The following is a 20903-nucleotide window of genomic DNA, read 5'->3' on the forward strand; positions in this document are numbered from 1 at the left end:
ATAGGGTTTACTCGTTGCAGAATCTTCTGCGTTTTTCTTATTTCACTAATATTGGTTAGGGGTTTATGCTTCTGATTTGGTCAAGACGTGTTCCTCTTTTATCTCCTAAGCTTCTTCGAAGTTCTTTAAATACGAGGATATTGGCTTCGTTAGCTGTAAAACAAGTATGTATTAGGGTTATATTGAACTTGAAGGGATTCTCTAGGTAAGTAGAGATTTCGGTAACAGAAATTGAAACCTAGGTTTCATCTAATGAAGGTATTTTTTTTCTTTTCGTTTTTTATTGATTCAATTTTCCATGAGAAAGAAAGGGCTTCGGGAGAAAAAACATATATGCACCTGAACCCAAATAAGGTTCTGTAGGAACTTTTATCAGCATAAACTTTGATAGGTGTCTAAAACACCGTGATTTTTATCTATTGGTTATGCTTTCTTTGCGAGTTTTCTTGTAAATTATATATCTTATGATTACTTTTGAGCTAATCAGGTACTTTTGAGTCATTGGATCAAAAAGAAGCGAAACTCGTTAAAACCATGGATTTCTTCCCATCATATTGTACAGAATGGAAATATAAAGCCACCGGAGAAAGACTGATGATTAAATTAGCTAGGGTTTCAGTGAGCTAATGGGTCTGTAATTAAACAGGGAAGAAGGTGGTGGTAGTAATTGATCGAAACTATGGAGGTGTTTGAGTCTTAATCTGAAGAATTAATGATAAGAAAGGGGATCTGATGTTGCTGAATTAGTAACAGAAGATGGTGGAATTGATGGTGCTGCTAAAGGGATCTGTTGTTGGATGGGTTTTGATAATTGGGTTCACTCGAATTACTAACAATTCGTGTTGCTCCAGGGGTTTGTGAATTGAAAATGGTGGTCTCTATTGAAGTTCTGATGGAGATGGGTTTGCTGGAAATGGTTAAGAAAAGGGTTTGCAGAAATAGAGAATAGCAGATGTTGTTGCAGCTGATTCAAGAACACAAGGTGGTCTCTGGTGGTGAAGAATTGAGCTGTTATAATGGTGATGTTCAATTGAGTCTTTGTTGGCTGGAGCTGGTGAAAGATCAAAAACTAAATGTTGGGTTCAAATTAAGGAATCTGTGAAGAATCAGAAGACATAGGAGGTGTCTGATCGAATTCGAGAAACAAATAGAGATTTTGAAGGCAAGAAGAAGTTGCAGTTGAGTCTGGTATTGAACCTGACTTGCAAATGATTGTAGTCATGAAGCTGTTGCAGGCTAATAGTATGGATGGACTGAAACGGGGAGATATTTTCTCTTACTAGAGTGCAACTGGTTACTGCTATAATTGGTGGTAGTGAAACTGGTGCAATGCAGAGACTGGCTTGAGATTGAGGTGGCATGGGAATGTGCTGCAATGCAATGCAGGAAAGGAAATGACATGGCTGTGAAAGACAAGGAGAACTGGGTTGTGTGAGTTTGCATGAAAGAAACTGGAATATGATGGCAGTTGCAGCTGACTGAACTATGAAGTATAGGTGTTAGTATAGCTGGAGATGCTACTGAGATGGGTTGTGGTTGTGCAGCTGAATAATGGGTAAATATGTGAAGAGAATGACCAAGGGCAGCTGCTAAAGTTGCAGTTAGCCTGCAATGAGCTTGCGGCAGTGAGCTGAGAATGAGAAGCAAGAATTGAAGAATCTGGTTCAACTCAGAGATGGAGGAAGCTGCAGCTGCATATGATTTTCATAAGTTTGATTTGTGAGATTGAACTGATGTTTGCAGTTTGGTACAAAGAAGTGGAGTCTGTTGTGTCAGGTGGAATGAAGCATTGACAACAAGAAGATGCAGCTGGCTTGAACTGGAACTAGATGGTTGAGAGTATTGCAGTGGATGTTTGCAGCTGAAGTGGTTTTGCAGTGCCAGAGAATGGACTGAAATGGCAAAGGTTCAGGTGGAAAGCAAGAAGCCAAGATGGAGAAGAGGATATTGAACCGGCGGTGATTGTGGTGGTGACATTGAGATGTTGCTGATAAGAGAATGGAAGTTGGATCGGATTGCAGAAGATGGCGGTGAAGCTGAGTGATTGTATGAATGGTTGAATACTTGTACGGCAGATATGCAGGGAAGGAGAGTGAATTTTTCCGGTTCTGATGAAGGTAGAAAGGCTGAATGGCTTGTCAGTTCCACAAGACTGACAAGTTTAACAAGTTGTTAGGCTTAGTTTGAGGCCTGGGTTGTAGGCGTGAGCGTGGGCTAGGAAGATTCGTACGTGTCAACACAACTGAGATTTGGAAGGATTAGTTTGGTGCTATAAAAGAAAACTCGTCTCTGCATAAAAGAGGGATCTTATCTCTACTTCTACTTTGGTTCTAGGGTTACAAGATGATAGTCTTATTTTTTCTTCTTGTGATGAACTCCTATGCCATGAGTACCTAGATTTTATTATTGGTTAAGGAATAAGTTGGATTTCCAAATATGGGTTTTCATTCAATAAATTAGTTTTGTCTCACAATTATTGATTATGATTCACTAGAAATATCGCATGTATGATTGATTGTTAGTTTCGTCAAGTTGCAAATTGGTGAAACTCGTAATCATATCTATTGCTAGTTTAGGGTTTATTATACTTAAACGTGATACACCTTGAATACACGTAGCGTAATTGTGATTATTGCTTGTAGTGATACATCCTAGTAGTCACATGTGAGTCATAACCTTTGTTAAATCGGATTAGTGATTTTACACGTTCGATTGCTTTGATTGGCCTGATTTCATAAAACTTAATGCATCTAGGGAATTAAATTTGATTAGTGGTTTTACACGTTAGGTTGTTCTCTTAGGTAGAATTCATATTCACATCTTTTAATGTGTTTATTGATGATAAGAGGAAATTAGCGGGATATTCTTGCGATCAAGGTATCCTAGGGCCTTTGATAAAAGTTGAGATTAAAATATCAATTCTAGTTATTGTGTAGAAAACATGTTTGTGATTGAAGACGAAATCCTTAACCAAAATTCTCATCTTATTGATTTGCTTGTTTATTTCATTATTTGCTTTTAGTTTATTTTCCTTTACATAAAAATCAGAAATCCCCCCTTGTTTATATAGGAAACCGAAACAACTTGACAACCTAGATCCTCTCTTTGGGAACGATCCTTTCTTACCCTGGCTATATTTATATTTTGAGTAGTGAGAAAATAATTTATTTTTGACGCATACGACAGCGGTCAAATTTTGGCGCCAATGTCGGGGAAGCAGTGGTTGTCACTTGTTTTTGGTTTCTTAGTTTTTTTTTTAGTTTGTTTATTATTTGTGTTTTATTTTTTTTGGTTTTTAACCTTGGTTTGAGCATCTAATTTCAGGTACTTGTTTCTTATGGAAGAAGCATATTGCATGAATGGATACGGTTTCCAACAATCTCAACAACATGACAACTTCCAACAAATTCAGGGGTATAATCAAAACAAATTCATTGGCTATGACCAATATTCCATGGATCCTTATGGTTTTCCTCAACAACCTTATGGCGGGTATGTGTGTGAACAACCACAAGGATGGGAGGATTCTTATGCTCGTGAACAAAAAGTCTCTGACTTTCTAGACAAAGTTTCCAACTTTTTACAAGAAGAGTTTCAAAAAGATAAAGAGGCTATAGAAAAGCAACTCCAAGAACTTCGTGAAGGTATTGCTAACTTACAAAGAGGTATTGATCAAATCAAAGAAGAAAGGTATGAAGAAGAACTTTGTTTTCAAAACAATAACTATTCTAATGTGCCTGTGGTTTGTGATGAATATTTGATTGATGTTAATGTTGAAAAGAGCCAACCTTTGGGATCTTTCGTTGATAATTATGTAGCTACGTCAACTCTTGATCTTAATAATGATCATTCGCCTATTCAAAAGGATGAGTTTGAGGTTAGCAACACTAAATTCAGCGACAACCAATCTTATGTTATCTATGAAATTGACAATGATTGTGAAGATACGTCGTTTGAAGCAACTCATGCTGACATTACCCAAAGGTGTACAATGGAATTCTGGGATCAAGATGAAGATGAAAAGGACTATGATGACACTTGTGTAGATTACTCAAGCATTGATCTTAATAATGATCAAGAGCCTATTCAAAGGGTGGAGCTTGAGGATGCTGCATTTTTGAGTGTTCTAAAAAAAAAAGAGTATGTGCCTTACAACGAAGAGGAGTGTGTTGAGCATGAAACCGATATGACCAATATTGTGGAAGACCCAATTGAGCTTGCAAAAAATTGTAATGAAGATGTTGATGCCGAGACTTTAATTAAGGTAGAAACGGATGAAGAATGGTTGCAAGGTTTGATAGAGGACCATGATATAAAAGAGGTGAGTAATTCACTTGAGTTTTTCAAGGATGAAGAGGATTATGTGATACAAGAGATTGTGCAAGGTTTGTCTAACCCTTGGCATATTGTTTCTTCTCCTTTACCTCTTGTTGGTTTGAATGTATGTGCTTCGAGAATATTGTTGAATGACTTTGTTTCTCGATTTCCACCATTAGAAACATTTGATTCTCATATTATGAATGTTTGCATAGAAGAAACCATAGAAGTTCCTAAATTTTATGTTCTTTATACACTTCCAAGTGTGGACAAGAATAAGTGTGGGGGAAAGTTCTATTGGGCTATAGCTTCACTTTTGCTTTATTATACTAATGTTTGTGTGAAGTTACTATTTGCAAAACAGGTTACATGGAAGGATCCCCAACTTTTCAGATTATTGGTGTATGGGGAATTCGTCGTGCAAGTCGGGCTGACGACTTTAAACTAAGCGCTAAATGGGAGGCAACCCATCAGATGAGTATTTCTTGTCTTGTATTTATTTCTTGTCTTGTTTTTAGTTATTCTTGTCTTGTTATGCATTTACTTTTTCTGATTTCTTGTCATTATCATGTTAGAATTTCCCACCTTTACTTTCTTTGGACGATTCAATTTACATTGAGGACAATGTAAAGTTTAAGTGTGGGGGAGTGGTTAAGCATTTGCATTGTAAAATTTTCAATTTTTTTCAACTTTTTTGTAAAATAGTGAATAAGAAAACTCCAACTTGTAGTTAGTTTAGAGTCACATAGTATACATGTCGCTAAGATTACATCGAGATTCTCATAAGAGTGACTGAACTTAGAGATGACAGAGAACATGATCGGGTTTCTTACTTGTATGAGATTAAAGTTGGATTTAACCATCCCGGTGGAAAATGAGGTGCAGACTGAATTCGGTATTAGAGTAGTGACCCCCTATAGTGGAGACTACCCATGTTACATCATGAGAGGCACCGACCTTCACTTCTTTGTACCTGTCTAAATTTGTGCTTTTAGAGTGTGTATCACCGTACGTAAACTCTGGGTAGAATGGTGAGCTACCCAACCTCCCACCAATAGAAGCACTATTTTGATCTCTTGAGAGCTATTTTATCAATAATGAACGGTGACATCGAATTGCTAACTTACATACCACTTGTATTCTTGTTCGCAGTTAGCACCATCCACTTTATCTCTCTCTCTACACCAACAGGTCCATAGAAACATCATCATCATCAACAAGAGGAGCATCACAAATTCGAAGGAAAGTTGAAGACTTTCAAGGTTTACAAGCAACAGTACAGAAATGAGCAGATTCAGATTCAAGTAAAGCAACAAGACAAGGAGAAGATTTTTACAAGTTGAAGACTATTGTACAAGAGCGAAGATTATTAAGATGAGAGTTCAAGGAGTTTATGATATCGAGACATACAAGTTGTGAAGAATCATGCGGTAAAATACTTACACCATGGCCATTTGTACTTATCTTATTTTTATTTTCAGTTTGTGTTTATTTCTCTTGTCTCAAATAAAAAAAATATATATATTCAAAAAAAAAAAAAAGATCCAAAAAAAAAAATGAAAAAAGAAAAGAAAAAAGAGGCAAGAGAAAATTTTGTTAGGTTCATTATTAGTTTTGTTATTTTATTTTGTATTTGTTTAAAAAAAATGTGTTGTATTATATTTTGGTTTGTTTTTAGTTTTATTGTTTCAATAAAGCCAATGGAAAGAAGGAATATCTATAATGAAGTTTCAAGCAACAAGGAATTTGAGGAAAAGAACTATATTGTCAAGATTCTACGAAGTTCAAGATTTTATCATCGACAGTTGAAGACCGAAGACGAAGATGAAGACAAGGATTGAAGACCGAAGACGTTTCTATGGATGCTGTGAGAGTGGTGCTAACTGCACGCCGAACGGATAACGAGGTAAGTAAGCATATTCCCACCTTTGTTAAGTGGTTGATTTCCTTTCTTAGAGATCGTCAGAAAAAGGGTTTTCAAAATGAATAAAAGATGTGGGTTTTCAAAACAATTCGGAGGGTTTTTGCCTTCCTACCATTCAACGTGTCGCAGGATTCTCTCTTCATTCCTACCTCGACACATGTGTGATCCATAAAAAGCTGTTTATTATTGAGAGCAATATCATAAAACCCTTTCTTGTGAGGCAGAGTCGAGACTTTTGATCACTCCGAACCCGAATTTCTTTCGAGAAGGGATGGTTATTTCTCTCTCAACTTTTAAGGATGAGATTGTGTTCATTTATGTGTCTAACTTCTTATGACTAGTGTGCAGAATCTCTATGTCTTCTTAGCGCGTTGGATGCTATCATTTCGGAGGGCTAGTAAGTTGGGAAAATAGGTTTTGTGGGTATACCTCTTGTAAACCTTCACGAGACTAAAACTCGTCCACTAGGGACACCTGGGGGTTTAAAGGCTTGTCATACGTGCTAAGTGTGACCGTAGCCTCGACGACACGGAGTTGTATGTATATCTTAGAATTATTTTGTTTGATTTGCTCGAGGACTAGCAAAGTCTAAGTGTGGGGGAATTTGATAGGTGTCTAAAGCACCGTGATATTTATCTATTGGTTATGCTTTCTTTGCGAGTTTTCTTGTAAATTATATATATTATGATTACTTTTGAGCTAATCAGGTACTTTTGAGTCATTACAGCAAAAAGAAGCGAAACTCGTTAAAACCATGGATTTCTTCCCATCATATTGTACAGAATGGAAATATAAAGCCACCGGCGAAAGAATGAGGTTACTCGGACGTTGTACGAGAAAGTTAGGAGCAAATGAATTATGGCGGGATCTGAACTGTCAGTCTCGGAGAACCGTCAGTTTAATGGAGAATGCTATCACCTAGGGTGGCTCTTGTCCAATTCCGGATGTCATGATAAATCTTATCATCTACTCGATCTTGAAACTGAGAATAGTCTTCTTTCTTCATTACAAACCACCTGAGAGTTAGAGGTGAAGAAAGAGAGGCGGAAATGGTTGTCTGAAACCATTCTCATCTGTATCGAGTGATGACAGATTGAGAGGAAATCGAGAGACAGAGAAGATCTGAGGTGGATCGAGTTGGTTGTTGCTGTCGGTTCATGGCCGAAATTAAGGGTATTGATGGTTGAAACCGGTGGTCTGAACAAGAAAGGAGGAATTGATGATTAAATTATCTAGGGTTTCTGTGAGCTAATGGGTCTGTAATTAAACAGGGAAGAAGGTGGTGGTAGTAATTGATCGAAACTATGGAGGTGTTTGGATCTTAATCTGAAGAATTAATGATAAGAAAGGGTATATGATGTTGCTGAATTAGTAACAGAAGATGGTGGAATTGATGGTGCTGCTAAAGGGATCTGTTGTTGGATGGGTTTTGATAATTGGGTTCACTCGAATTACTAACAATTCGTGTTGCTCCAGGGGTTTGTGAATTGAAAATGGTGGTCTCTATTGAAGTTCTGATGGAGATGGGTTTGCTGGAAATGGTTAAGAAAAAGGTTTGCTGAAATAGAGAATAGCAGATGTTGTTGCAGCTGATTCAAGAACACAAGGTGGTCTCTGGTGGTGAAGAATTGAGCTGTTATAATGGTGATGTTCAATTGAGTCTTTGTTGGCTGGAGCTGGTGAAAGATCAAAAGCTAAATGTTGGGTTCGAATTAAGGAATCTGTGAAGAATCAGAAGACACAGGAGGGGTCTGATCGAATTCGAGAAACAAATAGAGATTTTGAAGGCAAGAAGAAGTTGCAGTTGAGTCTGGTATTGAACCTGACTTGCAAATGATTGTGGTCATGAAGCTGTTGCAGGCGAATAATATGGATGGACTGAAACGGGGAGATATTTGCTCTTACTGGAGTTGCAACTGGTTACTTCTATAATTGGTGGTAGTTGAAACTGGTGCAATGCAGAGACTGGATTGAGATTGAGGTGGCATGGGAATGTGCTCTAATGCAATGCATGCAAGGAATTGACATGGCTGTGAAAGACAAGGAGAACTGGGTTGTGTGAGTTTGCAGGAAAGAAGCTGGAATATGATGGCAGTTGCAGCTGACTGAACTACGAAGTACATGTGTTAGTATAGCTGGAGATGCTACTGAGATGGGTTGTGGTTGTGCAGCTGAATAATGGGTAAATATGTGAATAGAATGACCAAGGGCAGCTGCTGAAGTTGCAGTTAGCCTGCAATGAGCTTGCGGCAGTGAGCTGAGAATGAGAAGCAAGAATTGAAGAATCTGGTTCAACTCAGAGATGGAGGAAGCTGCAGCTGCATATGATTTTCATAAGTTTGATTTGTGAGATTGAACTGATGTTTGCAGTTTGGTACAAAGAAGTGGAGTCTGCTGTGTCAGGTGGAATGAAGCATTGACAACAAGAAGATGCAGCTGGCTTGAACTGGAACTAGATGGTTGAGAGTATTGCAGTGGATGATTGCAGCTGAAGTGGTTTTGCAGTGACAGAGAATGGACTGAAATGGCAAAGGTTCAGGTGAAAAGCAAGAAGCCAAGATGGAGAAGAGGATATTGAACCGGCGGTGATTGTGGTGGTGACATTGAGATGCTGCTGATAAGAGAATGGAAGTTGGATCGGATTGCAGAAGATGGCGGTGATGCTGAGTGATTGTATGAATGGTTGAATACTTGCACGGCAGATATGCAGGGAAGGAGAGTGAATTTTGCCGGTTCTGATGAAGGTAGAAAGGCTGAATGGCTTGTCAGTTCCACAAGACTGACAAGTTTAACAAGTTGTTGGGCTTAGTTTGAGGCCTGGGTTGTAGGCGTGAGTGTGGGCTATGAAGATTCGGACGTGTCAACACAACTGAGATTTGGAAGGCTTAGTTTGGTGCTATAAAAGAAAACCCGTCTCTGCATAAAAGAGGGATCTTATCTCTACTTCTACTTTGGTTCTAGGGTTACAAGATGATAGTTTTATTTTTTCTTCTTGTGATGAACTCCTATGCCATGAGTACCTAGATTTTATTATTGGTTAAGGAATAAGTTGGACTTCCAAATATGGGTTTTCATTCAATAAATTAGTTTTGTCTCACAATTATCGATTATGATTCACTAGAAATATCGCATGTATGATTGATTGTTAGTTTCGTCAAGTTGCAAATTGGTTAAACTCGTAATCATATCTATTGCTAGTTTAGGGTTTATTATACTTAAACGTGATACACCTTGAATACACGTAGCGTAATTGTGATTATTGCTTGTAGTGATACATCCTAATAGTCACATGTGAGTCATAACCTTTGTTAAATCGGATTAGTGCTTTTACACGTTCGATTGCTTTGATTGGCCTGATTTCATAAAACTTAATGCATCTAGGGAATTAAACTTGATTAGTGATTTTACACGTTAGGTTGTTCTCTTAGGTAGAATTCATATTCGCATCTTTTAATGTGTTTGTTGATGATAAGAGGAAATTAGCGGGATATTCTTGCGATCAAGGTATCCTAGGGCCTTTGATAAAAGTTGAGATTAAAATATCAATTCTAGTTATTGTGTAGAAAACATGTTTGTGATTGAAGACGAAATCCTTAACCAAAATTCTCATCTTATTGATTTGCTTGTTTATTTCATTATTTTCTTTTAGTTTATTTTCCTTTACATAAAAATCAGAAATCCCCCCTTGTTTATATAGGAAACCGAAATAACTTGACAACCTAGATCCTCTCTGTGGGAACGATCCTTCTTACCCTTGCTATATTTTATATTTTGAGTAGTGAGAAAGTAATTTATTTTTGACGCATACGACAACGGTCAAGCTTTAATTCGATTTTTTCATTCTTGGTATAGCTAATTGATCAAACGTTAAAATCCTTGGGAATTTTCAGGCTTTAGAGAATCAAATCAAGTCCGACTGTGGCAGGAACTCGATACAAAGATTGATACAAGAACTAATATATATGTTATGGGTTGACTTGACTGCAATTCTTGCAGTGGTTGTCCAAAAAACAGTGGGCTTGGAGTAAGTTTATATTTCCCCTTCAAATACGAACTAATGTGTTTTGATTTCAGGTTGGTATGTAATTTCTTAAATAATTTGGGGGTTTGGTCGTTGGGGTGGCAGCGGTTGTTGTTGGTTGCTGCTGATGGTGGATTTGTAGTCTCGAAATTTGGTCGATATCGATTTACATAATTTTTGTTTTTGTTGTCTATTAAATGTTTGTGAATTCTGATCTTGGTACTCATGTTATTATAGAATGGAAGCTATTCCCTGCTGAAGTTAATACTCGAGAAAGACTATTTGTTTTCTTCATTAGTCTTAAAGTGTGAAATTGTGTGTTTTCTTTGTAATGTGTATGTTTATTAAAGATAGAGTAATCAAAATTATTAAAAATAGTTACGAGAGAATATACCCAGAGAAAATATCCTATGCTTCAATGCCTTAGCCCTCATCCTCCTTTGTATACCATATCCATTTTAACCTGGAGTTCTCTTATGTTGGTTCTTTTTTGGGTTCTTTTATTGTTTGATTTTCTCATGTCTGATTAAAATTTGACTTTTCATGCCTCGGTATTTGGGTGTTTCACATTTATCTTCGGATCAGATTTTTTAAGAGATGTTTCACGTTTATCTTCAGATCAGATTTTGTTCACTTTGAAAAATGACCGCACTTAGAAAATAATGGTTCTCTGCGTCTACTGTGTCTCGCTATCTAATATCTGTTGTTCCTTTTTGTTCCTTTTTACTTTGTTACGTACTTCTTGTTTAAAGATGTGAAATGCTAAAATTATTAGTTCACCACGTTTTATAAGTTCTTCCCTCTTTTTGCAGCCAATTTGATAACAACCAATTTAAGTTAAGTTGATGAATAAACTCTTAGGTATACTCCGGTGCAATTTAAGCTAAGCACGATTCTTCAACCAGCTGAAGTTTTGTTGAAGAGATCTTCATGATGCACTTTGTTTTCATTCAGTTTTTCAAGGAATTGCCGTTGGAGTTGCATGTATTCTACCAATCCATCAAGTGTTAGTTAATGTTTATCATATGTTAGCAAAGACATTTCTGTACAGGTATTATACGATAAGGTGCGGTTGGTGAGTCAGGTGGTGTTATAGAAATGAAGGCATCACTCTTAATCCTTACTCCTACTAGAGTCACAAGTTTGAGGTATGATCCTCTTTACTCTTTATTTATCTGTAAATTCTGTGGTTATGTGGTTTCGTCTCTAAGCATTGTTTTGACTCAATGGTAAACAGGCCAGACAAACAGTCTTGCAGCTAAATATGTCTTAGAGACTATCCAGATCACTATCAAGGTTTGTAATCATTCTCATTATATGTATAAACACTTGCACGTGTAGACATTACTTATTCAGCGGTGGCGTATAACGATCTCTGTTTCCCTAATAATGTCTTGGAAAAACACAGGCAATAATGCACGATACCCTGATTCGCGATAAAAGGTGATCAAGCCAAGGCTTCAAAAGACTTTGAAGTCTGGAAACCGTAAACCCAAAGAGGTGTATGGATGGATATGCACTTCATGGATGAAAAGATATGAAAAATATTCCTTCGTGAACCAATGAGGTATACAACATGGATTTTTCCACTTCATTCTCATGAGTTTGGTATTAGATCAGCATGAACAAAGAGTTCAACCTGTAAAATTCCTTGAAGGAACTTGGATAATGAAATGGGAGGTAGTATTTACTGTTCTCATAGAGATATCATGGCATTTATGATCTCTTCCAGCAGGCATATTAACCTACCATTGATTACACTTTTTACTTTTAAGGTTTAGTCATTCACTTTCTTAGTGATACTTTCCAGTATGATTTTGATTCTGAGTGTTTTGAATTCATTATGATTTACATTCTACGAACTCACTCTATGCAGGAGAGTTCAATTTTGGGTACTTCACATTCTGGGCAGTCAATCTATATCATGGGGATTAGGGAACAATCCGCTTCCCCCTTAAATCGAGAGTTGAGACATGATCAAACTCATCTTAGGAGGAATTATGATGAACAAGAAACCGTTGAATGTACCAAACTCGAATCTCCGGTGAAAGAGAAGACCAAATATAACACAGATGACACAGCATTACCATGAGAAACTCTTAGGTTTGTATTCACATAAACCAACATTAGTCATCAAGGTATGTTGTTTAAAGTTGAAATTGAAGTTAGTTTTTCTGGAAATGTGTATAATGTTGTAATTTCCCTCCACTAATCACTATTGCTGTCCTTACAAGTCTTGAATTTGATTCGATTAAAGTATTGATTTGATTTATTTTAAATGAATTTGATTCGATTAAAGTTTTGATTTGATTTATTTTAAACACGTCGATTATGTAGAGTGAGTGAGCCGCTTTAGTAGAATAATACTGATTGACAATGTTTTGATTTGAGTAAGAGAGTAAAAGGATTATTTGATTATTGTTTGTTTTCTCTGTATTGAACTTCATGTGCACTAGGGGATACATTATTGTTTGCATACTGATGCGCACATTGTGTGAGCATATCAATTTGTCGTGTTATTTTTTAGTAGATATGGTTCATACCAATTTTTTTCGGGATGACATTTGTTCTTATAGAATTGCATCCAGGAGAGGAAGGCTACTACGCAATTTTTAAGATAGCCCATGTGAGTCACATCTCCTTCATTAGTCTTTCTGGCATTTTATGATGATCACTTACTAATCGTAGATGCTAAAATATCGTTGAAAGAGTAAAAGAGCGTTATCGTGATAATCTATCTTGGGATGATATCAGAAGCTACTTACTGAAGGTGAAAATGTTGCTCACCGAGATGCTAAAAGTAAACTTGCTGCTGTATGTTCATGTCCATATGAGATTCATGTCCATTACCACTGGAGCTGAGAATTGCACTTTGATGACATACCAGATTTCGTAGCAGTATGAATACTGTTGTAGGTTTTTTTCTTTCTCCTGTGTTGCTTAGTTTAATTTTTTTTTACTCACTTACTCTTTTATCTTGAATCTTGATGAACTTTTTTTTTCTTCGCAGGAGATTTTCATGCCTCAGGTGGAAATGAAGGTAGTTGTTAGTTTTTCTCGATTGTTGTTCGTGAATGGAAGGAAGTTTTCTGTCAGCGATTCAAAAGTTTGGGTATGATTTTCTATTTCACTTACTTTTTGTTAAATATGAAGTGCTTGAAAATACTAATCAGTGTTACTAAAGACATTTAAAATAATTATTGCAGTATATGTTTTTAACATGATTCCTATCAGGTTAACATTATCTTCTCAGTAGAAACTAGATTAAATATTCTTATTCATGAATCCTTGCATCTGAATTATGGTTATGGTTTTATTCTGTTTTTCTGATTCATATCCATCTACGGAACTTTTTCCTTCCAAAAATCATGAGCTATTTTTCGCAATGAGGAACAAATCTGTGCTAGATGTTAGATCTCATCGGTCGTCCGGTGATGGTTAAACAACCTCTGAGAATTTCTGAGCAACAATTGATACTCAGTTATATTAGCTAAGGTGTATCTTTTCCATTTCGTCTCTCTATTATTTCTTTGGATATATAATTTGTTTCTTCGTCTCTCTATTATTTCTTATATAATTTGTTTCTGCATTTCTAATCCTTAGATCCAATTTATATTCTTTTTTTCCCTTCTATGTGTAGATTGATTGATATAAATTCGAGATGGCGATAAAATCATGGTCTGTCAATCCACTGAATTCTGTGATGTTACTCTTGAATGGTTCTGATCGCTTTATTATTCGATCAATCAACCCAAATATATAAATGGTATTTAGAATGCCTTAAAATTTCTTTGCTGGAATTCAATTATTTCGTTTAATATCTGTGATGTCTATTTGCTATTAATTCTACGGATTTGTTGCAATGAGGAGTAAGTATTTGCCAGATGTCAGGTCTCAATGATCCATAAGAATATCTGAGCAAAAATTTATTTACAATTTTACCCTGCTGATATAGACTGTAAGAACAAACATTCGACGCTGTTATGTTTGTTAGGTTTATGTTTTAGTTCTTGGATATCAAATGACACAAACCTTTACACAAAATGGACGCATGGAGTTTGGCATGATAAAATTAGTTTGGCTTCAGAAACATTTAAAAAACAGAAACAAGGTTATAGTTCACAGTATTGGTTGGACTATTTTCTCTATTTTGGTTAGTTACAAATGGAAGGGGTTTATAATAACTAGATGTCATTACAGGCAGAGTGATCTCACATTCGTTTTTGTTTCGTGCTCATGTATTCTACAGCTAAGTAAAACGCATAGGTTTCTTCTTCATGAGTTCTGTTGGGCGATGCTTTTGTTCTATAGTGTAAAGAAGGCTGTTATATGTACTCATTGCTGTTGATGTTCTTGGTAATTCTTTCACTCAGATGAACTGCTTTTCTTGGTCTTGCAATAATATGTGGTTGTGTTTTCTCTACAGTACAAAAGAGAAGGTCCTCCACCTGCTAATTCTCTGCTGCTTAGCTTCCATTTCTCTATGGTGTTCTACATTCGTTCGGAAGATCTTATTTTCTGGAAACTATTGTATTCAATTTTTTGAATTGGTCAGTAACCTTACACAAACTATCTTCTCTTTGTTGAATAGGAGCGTTCTTATAAGCGAAGAGATGGCGGTTCTCTAAGTTACCGTCCAATTGCATCAATTGAGGAGATACTCAAAAGAACAGGGATATAACTCACTGCATTGAATGGAATAATTATACTGCAATTCAATTTGGGAAATTGGTTAGTAACTGATTATAGGTGAGGAGAAAATGGTTCCAATAATGTAGGAGCCAATTGCATCGTTTGTTTACTGTATTTGCTGACATGTCATAGGTCGCTTTTAACTGCTGCACACCTTAGTGGTCAAGACAATTGTTCATTAATAATAACTTAATTAGTCAGAAGCTTATACAAACAGTCTCTGAAATTCGCAAGCTGATCTTGGGGGATATTGAGCTTGCCGGCGAATTTATATAAGAATCAATTAAGATCATGACCCAATGCTAGATTCATGTCAATACATATGTCTCCAAGCCCATCTCCGGACGATTAATACAGTGCAGAAGTACACTCTAATTTCAAGTTACGGGAAAATGAATACTCACCAGATTGAAAATCTCATTGTTCTGGGAGATTTTAATTTTTGCAAACCTTGATTTGACATCGGGGAAATGTTAGTGCTTACAAATTTTCAATGTAGAAGGTCTCTTCAATAGCATGTAATCGAAGCGAAGCCAAAACTCTAACCGTTGGCAAAGCCAAAAAAAGTGTATTTATCTTAACGCCATCATCTTGGGAGATAAATATCAACCTAACAAGATGTCGGTTTCCTGTCAGTCCGACGTTTGCTATGTTTCCTGTCAGTTTGACGTTTTCTATGGCCAGCAATTCCAAGCCCGACACCTATCAAAAATTTGTGAACGAGGAGAGGGACCCTTCCGGAATGCGTACCCAGGCCTGTAGTGTGGACTATCCTGGACAAAATAATTATTTTGAACACATGCGACAGAATCAGAATACTTTGTACCTTTCTTGAATGGGGAAGCGCAGGCCCAGAATTTTTTTTTAAACTTATCGCCAGGTCCAGAATTACTTTTCCCTACAGTCGCACCCAATATTATTTAAATTTTTTAAAAACGTGCAGAGTTCCTCAATTACCCTTCAGCGGTTCTGGGAAGTTTTATTAACTCCCAAAAACGGTCGGAACCATTTCTTTTCTCTTCTTCTCATTTTTTCTTCATCCGTTCTTCTCATTTTTTCTTCATCCGTTTTTCTATTCCTATTCCTCCATAAACACTGTAAAGGATGATTGATTATTGAAGTTGATCAAACCCTAAAAATCAATTTCAAACTCTAAAAAACCTTAACCCTAGAATTCAGTAGAACCAAAATGGATGAAACACCGACAAAAACACGTCTTCAGAAATCAAAAGAGAAGAAATTAGGTACTAAAACTAGTTTAATCGATCTTATTCTTGCATGCATTCGGTACATTTGATTTTATTTGATTTTCGATTTTAATTTTTGTTCTTGATGCTTCAGATGAAAAAGGAAAAATGAAGTCGAAGAAACAGAAAAAACCCGGTGAGATTTATCATTAGCTTCATCTGTTAGTGTTTGATTTTGTTTTTTTTGAATTTATTTTTTTTTAATCTTAAATTTTGTTACAGTAATTGCCGATGATGAACCAGAAAAAAAGAGTAAACCTAAAAAGAAAACTGTTTCATCCTGAATACCCATAATTTTTTTTGAGTTATCACTTTATTCTTCTCCGATTTTAACATAATTTTCTCCTCAATGTGATTTTACCTACTGATGTTGAAGATGAGCAAGAAGAAATTGATAGTGTCGAAACACTGAAGGAGATGCAAATCAAGGCAAAGAAAGCAAAGAAAGCTGCACCAAAGGAAGTATTGGGTGATGATACAGATAATGAGGATGATAATACAAATGATGTCGAAGATGGTAAGATTTGCTTTGAATCTAATAAGCAATGTGTTGTCTATAAACAAGGTGCGTTGAATTCCTTCCTGTTCCTGTTATGCATCAGTTAATAAACTTCTCTTATCATTTAAATGCATAATAAGTTAAGCAGGGTTGTGTTTTTAAATGCATAATAAGTTATGCACCTTAACAAATCAATGCATGACATATTATTCAGTTCCAATATTAAATGCATGACTAGTTATGCATTGTTTAGACTTGCTGCATCACAGGTTATGCATATAAAAAAATGTTGTTATATTTGTTATGCATTCCTTTGTTGTTCTAAAATATTAAATGCATGACTAGTTATGCATTGTTTAGACTTGCTGCATCACAGGTTATGCATATAAAAAAATGTTGTTATATTTGTTATGCATTCCTTTGTTGTTCTAAAATATTAAAGCATGACTAGTTATGCATTGTTTAGACTTGCTGCATCACAGGTTATGCATATAAAAAAATGTTGTTATATTTGTTATGCATTCCTTTGTTGTTCTAAAATATTAAATGCATGACTAGTTATGCATTGTTTAGACTTGCTGCATCACAGGTTATGCATATAAAAAAATGTTGTTATATTTGTTATGCATTCCTTTGTTGTTCTAAAATATTAAATGCATGACTAGTTATGCATATAAAAAAATGTTGTTATATTTGTTATGCATTCCTTTGTTGTTCTAAAATATTAAATGCATGACTAGTTATGCATTGTTTAGACTTGCTGCATCACAGGTTATGCATATAAAAAAATGTTGTTATATTTGTTATGCATTCCTTTGTTGTTCTAAAATAGCAGTTCTAAAATGCATTTTTTTTGTTCTTTTTTTTTACGCAGTTAAACCTAAAACCAAATCTGCAGTTCAAGGAGGTACTTATAGAGCAGGTTTCCTTAGGGTAGGTCACTTGTTTAGTAAGATAAAAGACAGAGGTGGTTTGAATCCGTTGCAGGCTAACATGATGAATTTGTGTGTGTTTGGAAAGTTCTATAACTGGTTATATGCTGCAAACATGGCATACTTGGATGGTAAGAGCAACAAGTTGATGGATGAAGTCTTTCTATCATATGACCATGAAGATTTGAATCAACATTCATTCAAGTTGTCTGAAAACAAGTCCATAGCATCAACGTCTAGTGAGCTTGTTGTTACATTTTTGATTCCAAGAATTGAAGGAGACAGAGGAAATGATATTCTGACTTCGAAGGCAGAGATAGAGCTGACTCAGTCACATCCCCTCGTCAAGCAATTCCCATTCAAAACAAAGACATGATTTATCAGCAAAGATCCCAAAGCACGGGTAACAAAGGTGTGGATAGATGATATTGAAAGGCTGGTGTTGGAAAAACTTGATAAGAAAGGTCATGAAGAGGAAGTTGTCTGCCTTATCTTCCTTTACATGCTAGTCGTCTTGTTCTTTTGTCGTTCAAGTGGAGACAATTTAGATGTCTCGTATGTTGGTTTGGTTAAGGATTTGGAAACCATGGACTCTGTCTCTTTTCCTGATCTTATTCATGAACACCTGATGGAGAGCATCAAGACTGTCAAAAGAAACAATCTTCATATCAGGAATTGCAGTGGTTGCACTATATATTCTCTTGTGAGTTAGTATTTTTTTTACTTTCATAACATCTGCCAATAAATATTACTTTCTTGGATACAAAATATCTTTTTAGTTATTATTTTTTGCAGCTTTGGTTGGCTGAGCATTCTAACATAGATGTGATATCATCAGACATCGTCAAGGTCATTTCCAATGCTACACCGAGAGCTGCGAAGTGGGACTTGGCAGCAATGAAGAAAGCAATGCTCAAGAAGAATATTACGTTCTTAAAGGTACCTGTTTGTGAACATTTCATGATTTATAATTGACCTTCATGCATCTATGATTGTATCTCTAAATTCTTTAAAAATGAATGCATAATAAGTTACGTTAGCAAAAAATGATAACTGCATAATAAGTTATGCACCTTAATAAATCAATGCATAACATGTTATGCAGCCCAATATATGAATGCATGACCGGTTATGAATTTTTCAATATTGAAAAGGAGTTAAGCAGGGTTGTGTTTTTAAATTCATAATAAGTTATGCACCTTAACAAAAATCAATGCATGACATATTATTCAGTTCCAATATTAAATGCATGACTAGTTATGCATTGTTTAGATTAGCTGCATCACAGGTTATGCATATAAAAAATGTTGTTATATTTTTTATGCATTCCTTTGATGAGTGTCATTAATCATGTTGCAGTATAATGAGAAATTTAGAGATGAGTACAGTGCAATGGAGATGGAATTCTGTGAACCAATAAAACCAAGAAAAAAGAAAGAGATATATGATCTCGTCGCAATGAATCTTGAAGAGAACAGGGACAAGTATGAAGAAGCATTTCTGAATGCGATTAAGATCATTGAACAAGAAACGTGTCCCCCCGATTGTGCTGAAGCAAGGTTGCAGATCATTGAAGCAAAGCTGAAAGACATGAAGCAGACTCAGGAGAGGAATAGACAGAGTGGAGTAGACTTCAATGAAAAGTTGTATAATTACGTGAAGGAATTTCTCGTTGATTGTGGCAACATAGAAGTGCAGGATTCGTCAGATGTACCTAGTGTCAATGTATCATCAGCTGAGCCAAGCGACCCACTGAGCCAAAACTTGCCAAGGAATGAGACTCTTGTTGAACTAGTATCTTCAACTGAACCACCTACACAAGAATCAGTTCCAGAAGTTATCAGACTCGATAGCCAAGACCAAACGGCTAGTCAAGGTATCCAGTCTTCACCTTTCAAGTTCATGGACATGGAAAAAGATGTTAATCTCTCCAGCGACGACAAGGAAACAGAAACTCAAGTGGAATTGGAGACAACACCAAATATAGCAACAACACAAGAAAGACTTGAAGCACAGGAAAGAGAATTTTTGGCCGGTGGTGATGATGACATTCTTCCAGAAACTCAGAAGAAAGCATAAGAATATGTGGTCCCCACATTTAATCTGCATTTATCACAACCTGCTGCTGCAATTAAAGATGATGCTGGTGGACCACAAGAGCAAGCTGAAAATCTGCAACAACCCGCTGTTGAGATACCACAACATCAAACTGAAGAACCACAACAACCAGAAGAGCCAGTGGCTGAAAAGCCACAACAAGTAGCTGTTGAGATGGTTGTTGATGCAGAGAAGGAGATGGTGGTTGAGAATCCTTTAACTCCTGGTGCCACACAAGATGCTGAAAAAAAAAAGGCTATAATGAAGATGCTGAGATGGAGACCATTTCAAAAAACCTGGTACCTAAAATATAACATCTTTTATTATGGTATTTTTATTAATGTCAAATCAACTATGTACTTATTATTTTTAATCAACTATAAACTGTTTACTATATTGTTGTTTTGTTGTTTAATCAACTATTTACTTAATTTCATAATAAACTGTTTATATCTAACACATTTTGGTTACATGAATCTCTAGGAAGAAGACGTAGGAGGGGAGTTTGTACCAAGAACAGAATTTTTGAAGAGGTCACCATTGAAGAAAAAGTCAGTATTGAAGCGAAAAGCAAACAAGGCAGAAGAGGATGGGAAGCAACCAGGAAGCAAGGTAAGAAGAATCAAGGAAAGGACAACATGGAATCAAAGGACAACCAGTGTACTACTCAAAGATTGTGAGCTAGGGAAGCAGAAGAAGCAAAAAGACAAGCCTGATGAGAATAAAGTTGAAGAAGAAAATCCCCGTACGTCTGCTGGCTTGCCGTTCAGAAAATTACCTCCGCTGGAAACAATGGAATGCTTTCAAGATTACAAGGATACAATAGAACCAGCCATGATGGAAGTACTGGAGACATACTTTGAGAATGCCAACAGCCTGTAAGTACATCAAAATTACCTTTATGCTTGTTTGCATAATATGTCATGCAGCTCCCAATGTTTAATGCATGGTTAGTTATGCATTGTTTAAAATATCTACATCACATGTTATGCAGCTCCAATGTTTAATGCATGTTCAGTTATGCAAAAAATTGTTATATTTATTATGCTTGTTTAAGAAATCAATGCATTACAGGTTATGCTTCTTATGAAATAAATGCATAACAAGTTATGCTTAAAAAAAACCCATGCATAACACAACCCTCTAGTTTATGGTTCTGCCGCATGTCACTTGA

At 36.1% G+C, this 20903-nt stretch overlaps 1 pseudogene; it reads left to right on the forward strand.

Moving 5' to 3' along the window:
• Window positions 1-13918: 13918 nt before the first annotated feature.
• On the forward strand, window positions 13919-13992 carry LOC113300894 (annotated as a pseudogene).
• The last annotated feature ends 6911 nt before the right edge of the window (window positions 13993-20903 follow it).

Source organism: Papaver somniferum, chromosome 7 (assembly GCF_003573695.1).
Source record: "Papaver somniferum cultivar HN1 chromosome 7, ASM357369v1, whole genome shotgun sequence".
Classification (NCBI taxonomy): Eukaryota; Viridiplantae; Streptophyta; class Magnoliopsida; order Ranunculales; family Papaveraceae; genus Papaver; species Papaver somniferum.